Genomic DNA, 9,084 nt, shown 5'->3' on the forward strand with positions numbered 1-9,084 from the left:
AACGCCGTGCCTGTCCAAATTACATACATGTCCAAATTATATTTTTTACCCTATGGTTTTCTATCACCCTTTAAAAAGTTTGCACTCACGAACCTAACACCCTGTATGACTGTTGTAGGGTTCTAGCCCATGTAATAATGGAACTTCTAGATCTTTCTACTGGATTGATGCAGCAATGCAAAAATGCAGCGATGCATCAATGAAACGATACAACAATATAGCGATACTACAATGCATCGATGCAACACCAATGCAAGAATGCAGCGATGCACCTATGCAACGATGAACCAATTCAGCGAAGCACCAATGCAATGATGCACTAACGCAACGATACACCAATGCAACTATGCACCTATGCAACGTGCACCAATGCAATGATGCGCCAACGCAACGATGCACAAATTCAACAACGCACCAATGCAACGATGCACCAATGCAACGATGGATCAATTCAGCGATGCACCAATGCAACGATGCAACAATGCAACGATGCACCTATGCAATGATGCACCAATGCAACGATGCACCAATCCAATGATGCACTAATGCAACGATACACCAATTCAGCGATGCAGCAATGCAACAATGCAATGACGAAACAATGCAACGATGCATCAAATCAATGATGCACCATTTCAACACAGGTACAATGCTACAGTGCAATGGTTATTGAAGCTTTTATTCTGTGAAACATTTCAATGAAACATTTCAGAGCGTGACGGAAGGACAGACAACTCTGGGCTTTTGTATATATGATTTTGAACAACACTGATTAATCTACAGGATATTTCAAGGGCATTGCATACTTTTAGGCGTTTATCAATGTATGGAGATTTATGTCACAATTTACAAAACTGCTGCCATTTCGTAAAAACACAATTCGTTAAGAGATTCAAGGCCAGATTTAGAATCTACTATGATGATTCTAACGAGAATAAAAGTCCATTCATTGAAAAAATAGTTGTAACGAAGTCGTATGGCAGATTGTTTGAAGGGGTTGACAAATGACAAAAATATCAACAATTTTTATTTCTTGTCCAAAAAGTTGTACAAAACTAGGTTTTAATGAAAATACGTCTAAGATGAACTTTCATATGCATAGAATTGATCTATGTTTGCCTTTTTCTTAACTGATTAAAGGAATCATAGATATAAGATAACCTATACAATGCCTGTCGCACTATCAAAGATACCCGCATTATCAAAGATACCCCGTTTTACGGTACAACATTAAAATCGCCATTTTGAGTAAATTCTGATCAAAAATAAAGTACTTCATCAATTTTTTCACCTGCGTATGCATGTAAATAATGCAACGATTCACTTGTTTTTATGATGGACACACCCAAACACTCATAATACCTTATTTGCTGCTGCTTTGAAATTATAAGAATTTCACCAAATGAAAAACATATTTTAATTTCAATGATATTTTGGTTATTTTAGAGGAATACAAATGGTGTCAACAACGGACCAGATCTTCACCGTACGGCAAATCCTCCAGAAATGCCGTGAATACCAGGTCCCAACGCATCACCTGTTCATCGACTTCAAAGCGGCATACGACAGTATCGATCGCACAGAGCTATGGAAAATTATGGACGAGACTAGACTGACGAGACTGGATGACTAGACTGATAAGAGCAACGATGGACGGTGTGCAGAACAGCGTAAGGATTTCGGGTGAGCTATCCAGTTCATTTGAATCTCGACGGGGACTACGACAAGGTGATGGACTTTCCTGCCTACTATTCAACATCGCCCTGGAAGGTGTTATGCGACGAGCCGGGCTCAACAGCCGGGGTACGATCTTCACGAAATCCAGTCAATTTGTCTGTTTTGCGGATGACATGGATATTATTGCCAGAACATTTGGAACGGTGGCAGAACAGTACACCCGCCTGAAACGTGAAGCAGCAAAGGTCGGACTGGTGGTGAATGCGGCTAAGACAAAGTACATGCTGGTAGGTGGGACTGAGCGAGACAGGACAAGCCTTGGCAGCAATGTTACGATAGACGGGGATACTTTCGAGGTGGTAGAAGAATTCGTTTACCTCGGTTCCTTGCTAACGGCTGACAATAACGTGAGCCGTGAAATACGAAGGCGCATCATCAGTGGAAGTCGTGCCTACTATGGGCTCCAGAAGAAACTGCGGTCAAAAAAGATTCACCCCGCACCAAATGTACCATGTACAAGACGTTAATAAGACCGGTGGTTATCTACGGACACGAGACATGGACGATGCTCGAGGAGGACCTGCAAGCACTCGGAGTTTTCGAGCGACGGGTGCTAAGGACGATCTTCGGCGGTGTGCAAGAGAACGGTGTGTGGCGGAGAAGGATGAACCACGAGCTCGCTGCACTTTACGGCGAACACAGTATCCAGAAAGTGGCCAAAGCTGGAAGGATACGGTGGGCAGGGCATGTTGCAAGAATGCCGGACAACAACCCTGCAAAGTTGGTGTTTGCTAACCATCCGGTTGGTACAAGAAGGCGTGGAGCGCAGAGAGCACGATGGGCGGACCAGGTGGAGCGTGATCTGGCGAGTATTGGGCGTGACCGAGGATGGAGAGCTGCAGCTGCAAATCGAGTATTATGGCGGCAAATTGTTGATTCAGTATTATCATGAATTTGATGTGAACTAAATAAATGAAAATGAAATGAACAAATGGTTCTTTTGAAAAATAGAACAATGTCTTGTTCCTTTACACTTGTGAATTAAAAGTTTAACATAAAAGTCAACGGTTTCGGCAAAAACTGGGGTGTCCATTATGCCCCTAATCTCCCTACTCAAACATTCATACTGCGCACAGTATAGTTCATCGAAATCCGTTAAATTATTCATGACGGTGCCGTAGTTAGAATGTGGATGATTCCTAGGGATAATTGCTGAAAGAACCGCAGGAGAGGAATCCCTAGAAGAATGTGTAGAGGTACCACAGCTTGAGCTTCTGGAGGAGTCCTAGCAAAAATGGCTTGAAGAACCGCAGGAGGATTTTTTTTGTCCAAGTAACCATGGAGCTATATAAAGCTGGCATTGCTATTCACGACCTGTTTAAAGCTGATTTAAAGTGGAAATGGGCAATTATAGAATCAAATTAGAATTAAATTGGTATAATCTCCGTTTAGTCGTATAGTTGCCCTTTTCTACTTTGCAGCAACTGTTCGGACGACTTAGAAACACAATTTCCACAGCAGTATTTTGTATTTACAGCAGCTTGAACTGAATTTATGAAAAGTATTCACTATTGTTACTATTTAACAATTTCTCTAATTACGTTTTAAAGTTTCCTTTTTATTCCTTTTTTGCATGTTACAGGTCACCTTCAACCGCTCGGGACTCGATAGCCAATCTAAAATGAATATTGATAAATACCACTTCCGCCTGTTTGGTGCCTTCTTCTACTTACATCAGGATCCGAAAGCACTCAATTAGTCTCTGGACTACTTGTTTGAGCTACTTTAAACTTCAATCCACCCTATCACAATTCTTTATTTACATCCATCACCCAATGAATTCATCTATAAAATTTTCGCCTACCTTTTCTCTGCCTACTTTCCCAGTGTGGCGCTACCTACTCGTTACAGAAGGCACTTGCTGCTGACGGTTTCTCGATGCTGGGTGGTGCGTACATACCACCTCCCCGTAATTCTGGGGGATCCTCCAGCACCAGAGTTACGCCCTTGAATCTCCAGCACAGCCAGCTTTCCTACCGTCCGCCGGAACTCTCCCTTCGTCGTTTACACCAGCGCTTACCGGACTCCGCCATCAGCTCCAGGGTTAACTTCAATCACTACGCCACGCGTCCAGCTCTTTTCCACTCCTTCATCCGCTATGTACACCAGATCGCCTTGGCTGATGGGCTGGATCTCTTCGTGCCACCTGGTCCGTTGGATGATCGCCGGCACGTACTTCGCTATCCACCGCTTCCACAGACGATCTGCGAGTGCCTGCGAACGCTTGTGCAGGTCTCGGCGCGCTTCGCCTTCATTCGTAGTCGAAATACGATCTGCCGTCAAAGCCGGACCTTTCACGAACTGGTTCGGCGTCAATGCTTCGCTAGCCTCCGGACTTAGTCCGGCGTACGTTAACGGACGCGAATTCACCAGGTCCTCCGCTTCAGCCAACGTAGTCAGTAGCACTTCATCCGTCAACTTTCTTCCGTCTTGGAGCACCGCCAAGGCTGCTTTCACAGATCGGACCAGTCGCTCCCAAACGCCTCCCATGTGGAGCGCGCTTGGCGGGTTGAAATTCTACCTTGTCCTCGCATCAGTCATAGCTTCATCGCATTCTCCATCTATCTTCCGGACAATCTCCTTGCTCGCTCCCTGGGAGTTCGTTCCATTGTCGGAATAGAATTCGACGGTTTTCCCCGGCGACACATGAAACGCCGGATGGCCATCAAACACGATTGTGTCGTCAAGTTATGAGCCATTTCCAGGTGAATCGCTCTCGTCGTCAAACACGTGAAAAGGCAGACCCTCCGCTTTTCCGATCTGCGTCCAACTGTGACCGTGACCGGACAGCAATAGTCCACCCCAGTCAAGCTGAACGGCCGCCAGCCCGGAGTGATACGCGCCAACGGGAGAGGATCCATCCTCGGAATCTTCCGCGCACACTTCTTCGTCCTGCACCAAACGCAAGCCTTCATCACCGCCTTCAGTTCCGCTCGAAGATTCGGGATTCGAAACCGTTGCCGGACCTCGTTGACCACGGTCTCTGCGTGAGTCGCCTGCTGGTGGTAGTACTTCAACAACTTCCGTGTAATGGGGTGTCGTTTCGGAAGAATAACCGGGAAACGGAGTTCAAAAGGAAGAAACGAGCCCTGGGCCGCTCTACTTTCCAATCGAAGTATACGCCGTCTTCACCACGCTTCGCACCCTTGGTGGTGCTGAAGCCGCTTCAATCGCCAGACCTTTTCGCTTCCGATCACAGTTGGATTTGAAGTGATACCCGCATGCTACCGTCCTGACCAGAACTTTCCATCGGGAGGGAAATACGATCCACGTCAACCATCGGCTCTTCAGGTGCGCTATTGCGGATCAAGTGACATGCCCGTACTTCTTCTGTCGTGTTCGGTTCTACCGTTTCCTACTTCGTCCACCGCTCTTCCGGCTGGTAGAGGAACGCCGGACCTCGAAACCACGGTCTGTTTGACTCCAAACTGCTTCCGTCCATCCACTTCGTCAAGTCGTCGGCGATGTTACTCTTCGTGGAAATTCAGTTTCACTCGCTGTGCTTCGTGAGACTGAGAATCTCGCCGATCCTGAATGCCACGAACGGCTTGAACCTCCACTGCTCCGAGTGTATCCACGAGATGACGGTTCTGGAATCCGACCAGACGAATCTTTGCTTGACCTCTAGCGAATGTGTCTCGACGACCGTTTGCAGCAACCTTGCGCCGACTACCGCCGCCACCCGACCATCAAACAAAACCAATGTTTTGTTAGACCATGTTCTAATCGACGGTAAATTCTTCTCGGAAATTACCAATGTCCGCAGCCGCACATACCGCAGTGCGAATATAGATTCGGATCACTACTAAGTCGCTGTATGCATGCGCTCAAAACTTTCGACAGTTATCTCCACACGTCAAAGTCGAACGCCGCGGCTCTACATCGACAAGTGGCTCAAGACTACGCGCAGCAGTTAGCAGTGGCCCTACCAACGGAAGAACAGCTTAGCGCAGCTACACTTGAAGATGGCTAGAGGGATATCCGATCCGCCATGGGTAGTACCTCGGCTACAGCACTAGGCTACGCGAATCCGAATCACAGAAACGACTGGTACGACGGCGAATGTGAGCAGTTGAAAAACGAGAAGAATGCAGCATGGACGAGAATGTTGCAACACCGTACGAGAGCGAATGAGGCACGTTACAGACAGGCGCGGAACAGGCAGAACACAGTCTTCCGGATGAAGATGTACCAGCAGGAAGAACGAGATCGCGAAGCGATGGAAGAGCTGTACCGCGCTAAGGACACACGAAAGTTCTACGAGAAGCTGAACCGCTCGCGCAGAGGCTTTGTGCCACAAGCTGACATGTGCCGAGATAATCACGGGAATATTCTCACGAGTGAGCGTGAGGTGGTCGTGAGGTGGCGGCAGCATTACGATGAGCACCTCAATGGCGACTTTGCAAGTACCGAAGGTGGCGTGGTAACAGATCTAGGAGTATGTGCACAGGACGAAAGACTTCCGGCCCCTGACCTCCAAGAGATCAAGGAGGAGGTTGGCCGGTTGAAAAACAACAAAGCCGCTGGAGCAGATCAACTACCAAGCGAGCTTCTAAAATACGGTGGAGAAGCACTGGTGAGAGCACTACACTGGGTCATTACCAAGATTTGGGAGGAGGAAGTATTACCGGTTACCGGAGGAACGGATGGAAGGTATCGTTTGTCTCATCTACAAAAAGGGCGATTCGAGTATCAGGGACACTCTCGAGTCCCTTCGAATCTCGCAAAGGGTTACGGCAAGGTGATGGTCTTTCGTACTTGTTGTTCAACATTGCTTTGAAGGGTGTAATATGGAAAGCGGGGATAAACACGAGAAGAACGATTTTCACGAAGTTCGTTCAGCTGCTTGGTTTCGCGGATGATATTGATATTAAAGCTCACAAATTTGAGACGATGGCGGAAACGTACATCCGACTAAACAGTGAAGCCAGGCGAATCGGATTAGACATTAATGTGTCGAAGACAAAGTACATGATGGCAAAGGGCTCCAGGGAGGTATCACCGCGCCCGCCACCCCGAATTTCCATCGACGGTGATGGAATCGAGGCGGTTGAAGAATTCGTGTACTTGGACTCACTGGTGACCGCCAACAACGACACCAGCAGAGAAATTCAGAAACGCATTGTGGCAGGAAATCGAGCTTACTATGGATTCCGCAAAACTCTACGATCGAACAAAGTTCACCGGCACACAAAGGTAACTATCTACAAAATGCTGATTTTAGACTGGTTAGATGCAGGTGGAAAACGGGACTTGGAGAAGGCGAATGAACCACGAGCTGCATCAGCTACTGAGAGAACCAACCATCGTCACAACCGTGAAAGTCGGGAGGCTTCGGTGGGCGGGTCACTTTATCAGGATGTCGGATAGCAACCCGACTAAAATGGTTCACGAGAGTCATCCAACCGGTACAAGAAGCGAGCTAGGTGGGTCGATCAAGTGGAGGACGATCTGCGGACCCTTCGCAGAGTGCGGAACTGGAGACACACAGCCATGGACCGATTAGAATGGAAACGGTTACTATGTACAGCAGAGGCCACTGCGGCCTTAGTCTGACCGGTATAAGTAGGTCGGCTCCAGAGGCACGTTCTCCTCCTTTTGAGAAATGTGTGCCAAAAAAAGTCTAATCGATATGGTAAGCATTCCAAAACATACTTCAAATAAATTTTCCAAAAAGCTTTGCATCTTTTGTTCTTGACTCTTAGCTTCCTAAATTGACTTCATTACTTATGGCAATAAATAATCATTAAACCCTTTTCTTCGAACATAAACTTAGACCCACCTCAAACAACTTCGACAAAGGACAAAACTAATCGAATTTAAAGCCACCAAGACCGACCGGTTGGAAGTGTGAACTCAATAAAACTTTTCTCAACACCTTCCGACCGGCCACGGAAAATCCCTCGACGTGGAAAAGTCTTTCCCTAGCGCAGCTATGATCTCATCCAAGCGGAACTTCTTCTACCATACCAGTCTGCAGTCGAGAACTAAGAAGAAATCCCACACTCGTTTTTCCCACCAATTGCACTTCGGCAGGGAACGAGAACCTGAGTTATGGCATTTCTTAAAACCGGTATCCCGCACCATCACGACGACAACGCCGACCGCCATATTTCTCTTTCTCACGATTCGCTCCGGTCTACCGATTACTTATGAGTTTTTTGTTCTCCCCCGAAAGCGGCCGTACCGTCAGCACCAAGCCAAAGCAAGTTACCGTCCGTCGTGTGTGTTTGGGATTCAACAAGTGAGTGAGAGGCAACTTATATGTGCGGTGTTGGAATGTGACATTTCCAAAAAAAAAAAGTACACCTCGCCGTGACAGTGAACTTTGCAGTCACTGCCGTGACCAGGATTCGAACCTGGGTTACTACGGCCACAACGTAGGGTCCTAACCACTAGACGATCACGGCTATCGAGGTTGCGGTGATCGGTGGTCGTCCAGAGTGCTACTTGAAATCAGTGTACGCTATTGGCTGAAAGTAATAAATCTACTTTCTTCTATCGCATGTGACGGCAATTGCAATTCAGCCACAATTCAAACCAATTATTGTGTTCGGTCAATACAAGTGCGACTCATGAAGAGGCAAAAATAGATTGAACACCTCTCCACAGTGGAGTGTATGGACAGTAAAAACGATGACGAATGATAACAATACGGCACCGCACCGATTTGGTGGCGTATGTGGCTTTGCCTCTCCACAGCCTTTGCCTCTTAGCTTTGATAGGCTTTGATAAGGTTTTTTGTGTATGTTAGTTCAGTGACGGCAGATTGCACTCACGACCGATGATTGCAAGCAACAGCTATAATTTTATACAGATAGCACTTACCTACTCTACTATTTTGACGCACTTAAGACAACTTCTGAAACTTTTGAAAAGCAACTGCATAGAAGTTGAAATTTCGGAAATAATAATAAAATCCTTTCTTATCCGTGTTATTCACTTGAAAGATATTCACCTTGTTTCCTCCAACAATCAAAACACGTGTACAGAAACCTCAATCAAGTTCGATAAGGAGAACAAACCTCACAACCCACATCATCGTGCTAACTTATACCCTAACTAAGCACATGCGAGCGCTGTTAGTTGCCGGTGGTTGTTCGATACGGTAAGGTTGAATCCCCACTCTATCTCTCGCTGCTCTACGAAAGCAATTAAGATCTAATTATGTTTACTCATCAAGCATACGCACTGCCTGCCACTTAACAAGCAGAAGTACACGTGGGGATGCGTAGATATTCCAGCAGTCGACTTGTTCGTATCCCCCTTGAAGGTGGGTACTGGGTATACAACAAAGGTAGATTCTCCACTACTGCCTGGGTTAAGAGGTGTACAGATCAACTACAC

At 46.6% G+C, this 9,084-nt stretch overlaps 1 non-coding gene across 1 annotated transcript; it reads right to left on the bottom strand.

Annotated features, from left to right (window-relative positions):
* Positions 1–8,075: 8,075 nt before the first annotated feature.
* Positions 8,076–8,147, bottom strand: Trnah-gug (transfer RNA histidin (anticodon GUG)). Its single transcript has one exon. It is a non-coding gene; the product is annotated as a tRNA-His (tRNA).
* Between the last annotated feature and the right edge of the window lie 937 nt (positions 8,148–9,084).

This window comes from Aedes albopictus, chromosome 1, assembly GCF_035046485.1.
Source record: "Aedes albopictus strain Foshan chromosome 1, AalbF5, whole genome shotgun sequence".
Classification (NCBI taxonomy): domain Eukaryota; kingdom Metazoa; phylum Arthropoda; class Insecta; order Diptera; family Culicidae; genus Aedes; species Aedes albopictus.